This window comes from Zonotrichia albicollis, chromosome 1 (genome assembly GCF_047830755.1).
Source record: "Zonotrichia albicollis isolate bZonAlb1 chromosome 1, bZonAlb1.hap1, whole genome shotgun sequence".
Taxonomy (NCBI): domain Eukaryota; kingdom Metazoa; phylum Chordata; class Aves; order Passeriformes; family Passerellidae; genus Zonotrichia; species Zonotrichia albicollis.
This window is the reverse complement of record NC_133819.1, coordinates 152,953,222-152,961,383: the sequence shown is the minus strand read 5'-3', so window position 1 is coordinate 152,961,383 and position 8,162 is coordinate 152,953,222. Positions and strand designations below refer to the sequence as shown.

General features: G+C 46.3%; 1 long non-coding RNA gene across 5 annotated transcripts; it reads right to left on the bottom strand.

Annotated features, from left to right (window-relative positions):
- Window positions 1–396: 396 nt before the first annotated feature.
- LOC141731592 (uncharacterized) lies at window positions 397–7,641 on the bottom strand. 5 transcript variants are annotated; one of them, XR_012583636.1, is made up of 4 exons: window positions 7,529–7,641; window positions 7,187–7,282; window positions 1,133–1,699; window positions 397–556 (listed from the first exon to the last, which is right to left on the bottom strand). It is a non-coding gene; the product is annotated as an uncharacterized LOC141731592 (long non-coding RNA). The 5 variants fall into 5 exon arrangements; XR_012583635.1 differs by lacking the exon at window positions 7,529–7,641 and having other exon boundaries at window positions 7,187–7,522; XR_012583638.1 differs by lacking the exon at window positions 7,529–7,641 and having other exon boundaries at window positions 397–478; window positions 7,187–7,522.
- Between the last annotated feature and the right edge of the window lie 521 nt (window positions 7,642–8,162).

The following is an 8,162-nucleotide window of genomic DNA, read 5'->3' as shown; positions in this document are numbered from 1 at the left end:
CTGTCCCACTTTTGCTTCAGCAGCTTTTTCCTTGTCAAGGAAAGTGGCTTCCCACCAGCTTTCCTCAGACAGGAAGAAACTATCCCAACATGGAAACTGTGTGGTATTTGACAGCCCACTCTTCCTCACTGGAAATACAGAAGCTTCAGCTGGGCACAGAATTCCTGTGCTGTGCTGCCACTTTGCAAATGCTCAGCAGTGTTGGTGGAAAGGAAGAAGTGAAGGATCTGATAAAGAACAGGCCTTGATAGAAGTGCTACATTGCAGTTAAATTAGAAGTTTGAGGAGCTGACTCACTGGGAACTTGGGTTTTTCAGCTGGTGGAACACCAGAACTGGAAGTCTGTGGGCAAAGTCATCAGAAGTCAGACTTGTGGAGCCAGTTTGACAAGTCACATGGAAGATCACACTTTTCTTTATTGAAGAGGAAGAAATTAAAGCTGTTGTTCCAGCTCAATTCAGACCTCAGGGCTGGAGCTCTGTAGGGAGAGAATGAAGTGGAAGGAGTGAAAAACTGGGATATATCCTGTTGTCCTCTCTCCACTGTGCCATTCCCCCTGAAAAAAAAAACCTATTGTGTCATTCACTTGATTACTCTTTGGGGTGTTATTTTGGTGCCTTCATCCCATGAAAAAATGTGAAAAAAACCCCTTAATAAAGTACCTTCTGCACAGGAAATTGCTGTGTAAACCTTATTTATCCAATCAACGAAAAAGAAAAAAGAGTAAAGGGAAGGATATTACAGGACCTAAAGAAAGAAATGGTATTTTAGAATCTAGAGAGAAATCATTATGGGTTGGTGGCTTATTGATTCTTCTGATGCAGGAACTGAAGGTTATCATTGGAAAAGAGCAAGTTCCAAGCTTGCAACAAAGAAAAAGAAGACATTTCCTCACACAGTGTCTGGTTATCTGTGCAAATTCCTGCTATTATATATCCCCAAACTGTAAAAATATTTAAAAGATGACCAGAAAGATTTATGGAGGGGGAAAAAAAATCTCTGCAAAGAGCATAAAAATATGGAACTTCCCACTTTGGTTCATGCAGGGCCTGAGCCACAAATCTCTGGAGATCAGCAGAGCATCTGGTGATATAACACCCTGCTGGTTTTCCTTTTTTAGGCACTAACTCACGGAAAATGTGGCAGTCTGGGTTTGGAGCTGGATGTTCTTCTGTACATCTCCTCTGGCACCTCCTTGTCCTCATGCTCTGGCTTCTGGAGCCACAGGATGGTGTCAGCCTGTGAAACCCTGCTGGCACCTTGTACAGAGCCGTGCTGGAGGTGTCATTTCATGCCACCAGCCAAGTGTTTAATCACCGCTCCCACGCGGGTGGCTCAGGCTCTGGCCATGACAAACAGATGACAGGCCATCCCTCTGTCCTGCTTCCCCTCCTCCCTTTTTTCCCAGTTTTCCTACCACTCCAGCCTGATCTGCCTGTGCTTTCTCAAATATCCATCTGCTATCAGGCAGAAGAAGCTTTCAAAGGTTGTGGAATTACATCCATAATTACATTTCCAGTCAGAAAGCCAAATGTCCTGGGCTGCATCCAAGGAACCGCAGGCAGCAAGTGATTTTGTCCCTCTGCTCCAGCCTGGAGAGATTCCACCTGGAATGTTGCATCCAGCACATAAAGGACATGGAGAAGTTGAAGGAGTCCAGAGGAGGCACCAAGGTGATGAGAGGGATGGAGCAGCTCTGCTGTGAGGAGAAAATGACAGAATTGGGAATGTTCAGCTTGGAGAAGAAGAGACTCTGGGGTGACCTGATTGTGGCCCTTCAGTACCTGATAGGAGCCCAAAAAAACCATGGAGAGAGACAATGTACAAGGGTCTGGAGTGACAGGAAAAGTGGGAATGGCTCTAAAATGAAGAAGAGTAAATTTAGATTAGAGATTAGGAATAAATTCTTCCTGTGAGGGTGATGAGGCCCTGGCACAGGTTGCCCAGAGAAGCTGTGACTGCCCCATCCCTGGCAGTGTCCAAGGCCAGGTTGGATGGGGCTTGGAGCACCCTGGGATAGAGGAAGGTGTTTCTGCCCAGGCAGGAGAATGGAAGTAGATGATCCTTAAGGCCCTTTCCAACCCATTTCCGAGCCATTCCGTGATTCCATGATTTGCTGAGAGTTATCACCAAATAATCCCAACCTTCCTATCCCTCCCTCCAGAGCCATGCTGGCCTTTGTATTCCAGTCTGGATTCACCACCTCTTTGGAATTCACTCTTTTTTAGTTTGGGCAAGGGCATCACCCAGAAGGAGGCACAGAGAAGTGACCTTTTTCACCCAACCCAGTACATCAAATTTGTCACCCATGTTGGTTTTTCCTGCAGACATCCTGGCACCAAGTTCTGCCTCGATGGATTTTTGTTGCATTTCCTTGCTCTTTCCTCAACTCTGTACCAGGGGAGTGACATCCAGCTGCAGGGTTGGGATGTGATTGCTTTTCACTCCCTGACTTGGCTCTGATGTGTCATAAAAAACACATGTTCTTCCTTCAGGCTTCTTGAATTTTTTCTGTCTCATTACACCAAGAGGGCTCTTGGTTTACTTGAAAATCATTTTTCGTGATTATCTCTATTTTGCTGTCACTATTTTCTCTTTCTGCTCTCTCTCCCCAGACTTTTATGAAAATGATCTCATTAGGAAACGTGGAACTCCTGTTTCTGAGAAAGGTTTCTTGAGGTTTGTAAAGGTCTCTCAGCAGGAAGTTTGCTCAGCTCCATTTTCTCCTCTGGTTGAACAGACCCCCAAGTGAGCCCATTAGGGGAAAAATGGACTGCTTGAAAATAAAACTGTACAAAACATGCAACAGCAGCGGCACCTCTGAAATGTAAGGCTCTGATAAGCAACAAACCATATTTGCAAAACTCCTCTTTGATGGCAGTTTAATATATTAGGGAAAGAAAGAGATAATGGCCCAAAGGGCACTGGGGATGCTTCCCACCACAATAGCTGTGAGGGGATGGAAGATGAGGCCTGTGATAACATCATTGTTATGCTGGAGACACAAATGCAGCTTTGAAAAACAGAGTTAATGAAGCCCAGCTGCCAAACTCTGCTTGTCACACAGCCATTTCCTCTCCCTCCTGAAGTCTGATGTCTAAAAGATGCTGAGATTGTCAGTCCATCATTCAGGGCAGGTGGCACTGGGGGTTCTTTAATTTTTATTTTTTTTAAATTTGGGAATTCAGGCTAGGAATTACAGCTCTGCTCTCCTGAGGTGCAGTATCCCTGTGCTGTAAACACAGATCTGGGATGGAGGAATGCAGAAATAATCTGGGTCTGGGTGAGCATTTGCAATCTGCCCTGTGGTGAAGTATCCACAAACTCACTGCTAGGGAGCCCCAGTGAGAACAAAACTCAGACTTGGAATTTAGGTCCTCCCCAAGTTTAAACACCTTTTTTTTTTTTTTTTTGAGAAAAAAATGTTTTAGTGTTTTGTAGTTCTCAAAGTGAGAGACCTGAGAGATCTTAGAACCCTCCAATGGTTTGGGTTGGAAGGGACCTTAAAAATCATCTCATTCCCATCTCCCTGCCATGGGTCTTCCACTATCCCAGCTTGCTCCAAGCCCTGCCCAACCTTGAACACTTCCAGAGATGGGCAGCCACAGCTTCTCTGGGCAGCATCTTGGACACATTTAACTCAGAGTGGAAGAGAAAATTTGGAAAAGCAGAGGTCTGTGCTCACCAGATCGTAGTTTCAGACAGAAAGTATTTAAGGCAGATCTTTCTGAGCTGGATGAGGGCACCTGAGCTCTGTGTGGAAAAGAGAGGGCAATGTCCATGTCCATGATTGTGTCCTGCATGGACACAGCTGACCAGGCAGCAGGAGACACCTTGTCTGAAAATCTTGGAGCAAGCACTGGGAGACACAAGCCTTGTCCTAAATTTGTTTTGTGCCAGCTCCTGAATATTGCAATGCTGCAGTTCACTGCAAGCCCTGCTGCTTTCCCCAGCCTTGATAACACTGGCACATCCTGCTCTGCCCCCACAAACTCTCAGTGCCTCTGCCTTCCCCACGTCTTCCTTCCACTATGGATCACCCACTGCCAAGTCAACCCAGCAAAACCTCATTTTCAGCGGAATAAACCAAACACATTCGGGAATCACTTATTTAATAACTAATAGACCAGAGGAATGAAATAGGTGCTAAAAAGACAGAAGAGCAGCACCAAGGAAATATTTGTAAAAAATAACAGGTGTTTTAAAGTGTGTAGGGGTGTGTTAATATATTTATAAGATATTAATACACAAACCAGGTGGCCCTGAACCTCATTAGGGAACCAATTGTTCTTGCCAAACATTCTTTGGTGAGGTTCCCTGAGAGATTTCCCAGAAACTCCTAAAATTAATAGTAAACAACCATTCTTGGGGGCTGGGAGATATTTTCTGCCTCTGCTTAACACCCCAGTCTCCTTCTGAAGTTTTTTCATTGTTTTGCAAAACATCCAGAAGGTACAGGGGGAAAAAAAATGGAAAAAAAGGGGGGGGGGGAGATGAATATAAACAGAATGCACAAATAATGGGCTTCACATTGAAAAGCACAGAATGATTGCTTGGACAGTGATTGTGTCTTGATGTATAAACGGGTTTGTTACTTAACTCTGGTGATTCATGCTTCAGGCACAGGGATGAGGCAGCTGCCAAATTTCATGCTGGGAAGGAATTTTCACTCCCAGAACAGATTGGCAGGGAATTTGTAAAGATTAAAGGTCAGTCAACAGGGCCAGGTGTTGTCAGGATGAACATGTGGGCAAGAGGGGGAACATCACAGAGGCCAACAACGCTGAGTTTTATCTCATGGTACCAAGTATCCCCCAAAAATCAGTGCACAACACTTTATCCCTTTCTCCCACACCTCCACTAGAGCTGCAATTTACAAAGGAATTACTTTATTCTGGGCACTCTCCAGTCTGCAATGGATGAATCCTGGAGAAACATAAAATATTCTCAACATTTATTTCAACTGTGTTTCTAAATAAAGCTGGGCTGAAACTACATGAGATTTAGTTGTTGGGTTTTTGAGGTAGGGAGGGTTTTTATTTTTTCCCTTTTGTCTTTAAAGAGTGTCTAAAGAATATGTTCCAGCTGTCTGGAAGGAAAGAACTAGAAAGGAAAAGAGAACAAAGGGAAACCAGTGGAGATATTTAATTGAGATAATTTTAGCTGCTCTAAATGTCACAGGCAGTCTTGTACAAGTACTTGGGGAGAGAAGAGGAGCAAGAAAGTTCTGTGCTGGTCATTCAGTGCCCACATTAAGGAGAAGGGGGTGTCCTTTCAGAAATCAGGCAGGACTCTACCTGGAAACTCTGGGGTAATTGCTTTTTGAGCCTCAGGGGTCTCCCCTAAACCCACAAGACTTCAGCGCAAACCACAAATTCATTCAGACCCAACAGCCTGAGGGGAAACCCTCTGTTTTTGGGGCTGAGAAAGAAAATAAGGTGCTCTTAGGGGTGCTCAGCCTGGGTGTGGTGAGTTCAGGTCCTTTCTTGGTCTGGAGTTCTGTGCCTTAGGTGAACACTTATGGGTCAGAGCAAGGCTTGGTCACTCCTGGTGGCATCTCTGTGTGTTCTGTGTGACCAAATGTGCACAGTCAGGGAGATGGATGTTGGAGCAGGCTGCCTGTGGCAGTCATGGAGTCCCCACCCCTGGAGAGATTTAACAGATGTGTAAATGTGGCACTTGGGGACATTGGCAGGGCTGATTTAATGGTTTGGCTTCATGAGCATAGAGGTGTTCTCCCACCTAAACAATTATCTGGTGTTGGCTTTCCTGTGACATCTGGGATGCATTGCCTGGGGTGTGTATTCTGAGATTTAAGACAGTCAGGTTGATACCTTGGTCTGGCCTGATGGATGTTTATTGTTATCCTCTTGCAGAGGTTGGGTAGTTGCTGATGTGGGGGTCAGAACTCTTCAGCTGTGAAGAAACCACAATTCGTGTCCCAGTTAAAATAGACGTGTTCTGAATATGGTTTCCCAAAATTCCTGAGAAGGGAACCCTATCCTGTGTCTATTTTGGACAAAACCACACTAATTTTTAATGATTTGAGGACATATTTTAGTGGTGAACACAGTGGTGGTGCTGGGTTCATAGCTGGACTTGTTGATCGTTGAATTTGATCACTGATGATCATGGAATGGTTTGGGTTAGAAGAGACCTCAAAAATCATCCAGTTCCACCCCCTCCCATGGGCAGGGACACCTTCCACTATCCCAGGATGCTCCAAGCCCCATCCAACCTGGCCTTGGACACTTCTAGGGCTGGGGCAGCCACAGCTTCTCTGGACATCCTGTGCCAGTGATCTTAGAGGGATTTTCCAACAGTAACAATTCCATGATTCTATGTAAGTGACAAACACTATTTTAATACAATCTTCACCTCCTCACCCCCACTTAAACTGAAGGTTTGGGTAGAGATTTCATGTTCACTACAATTCCTGCACAACCACTGACAGAAACCTGGGGGTACCCTGGTGAGATTGTGCCACCCTCACAAAACCTGGGGAGGGAGTTGAAGGATTTTGGAGAACCAGCAGTGGATGGGAAGGAAGGATCTGCCTGTGTGCATTGTGGAGGCCATAAAACTCCAAATCTTAGGGTTTCCCCATCCATTGCAATCTCCCCAAACATTGTTCTCAGCAGCCTGGTCTAGAGCAAGGTGTCCCTGCCTGTGGTAGGGGGTTGGAATGGGATTATTTTTATATAATTTATTATTATGTATTTTTACATCCATTCCAACCCCAATCCTAGGATTGTACCTAGGATTCTAGGATTGTATGATCCCTTCAGAGAGCCTTCCTAGCTCTGAGCAAAGCAGCACTGCAGGGGCTGTCTCCCCCTCCCTGATGCATCTCTAAAAGAGGAGGAAAACCTGGCTCTAACCCACCCCAGAGTAGGCACCACATTTCGGGGGGAGCCGTGCCCACAGCATCCCCTATTTTAGCAACGCCTTGGGGGTGCTGCTGTGGCTCATTTTCACCCCCCTGGAAAGCTCACCCGGCATCTGGGTGTTGGCAGGCAGGTGGAAGAAAGGCAGGAGCGTGCGGCAGATCCCCCTGCACACAAATACACACACACACTACTCATCCCTCCCTTTTGTCTGCCCCTCTCCCACTCCCCCGTTTCCCCCCGCATTCCCGCCCACCGCCGGTGCCTCATCCCGGGATGGCTCATGGCTCTCCAGGTACCTGCAGGGATGGATGGATGCTCTACCCTCGGCTTCTCCTCAAGGAACCCATTAACGCCGCCGAGCTGCCGCTTCGCCTCGCCCTCCCCTCCCTCCCCTGCTCGAAAACAAAAAAAAGAAAACAAAAAAAGGAAAAAAGGGGGGAGCAGGGTGGGAAATCCAGGATAACGCATCCTCCCCCCGCAACGGGGGCTGAGGTTCCTCGGGGAAGGTTAGCGCTCTGTGTGAGAGGGGAGAGAGGGCAGGGAAGGGTTGGCAGGGCTGGAGGAATTATCCTGAATCCCCCACAAATTCTCTTTCTCTGTCGCAGCATTCCTGCGGGGATCCATGGAGAGCTCCATACCATTGTGCTGGGAGCGAGCTGCCAGCGCCTCCCCGGCATCCTCCAGGCTGGGAGCAGGAGCACAGCACAGGAGAGGGCTGCCCATCCCATCCCATCCCATCCCATCCTATCCCATCCCATTCCATCCCATCCCGACTGCCCTACAGCGGGATCATCCCATTTTTGTTCATGTCTGAGGGACACGAACAAAAAGTTCTGCAATCCTTAGGGATCTGTCACTAAAATCAGGCTTAAGTAACTCTGGCTGTCACTGTACTGTTAGATTTTTTTTCCTTTTTTTTCCCTATTTTCTTTCCTTTTTTTTTATTCCCCCCTTTTTTTCTCTCTCTCTCCATTTTTTTCCCCCCTTCCCCCCTTGTTTTCATTATTATTCTTTCCCCTTTTTGGTCTTGCTAAGATCCAACAGACCTATGTGGACAAAAATTTCCATCAGCAGCTTTTTTTTTTTTTTTTTTCTAGATATGACCAGCCCTCCTTGAAACATAACCTGAGGAGAAGGGAGATGGAATAATATTCCAATGATTTTGTGGGGACAAGGAACAGGTTGCTGTCAAGATCACCCCTGTCCCAAGTTTATGCTTCTAATTTTGTGGATATCCCATCCCTGGAAGTGTTTAAGGCCAGGTTGGATGGG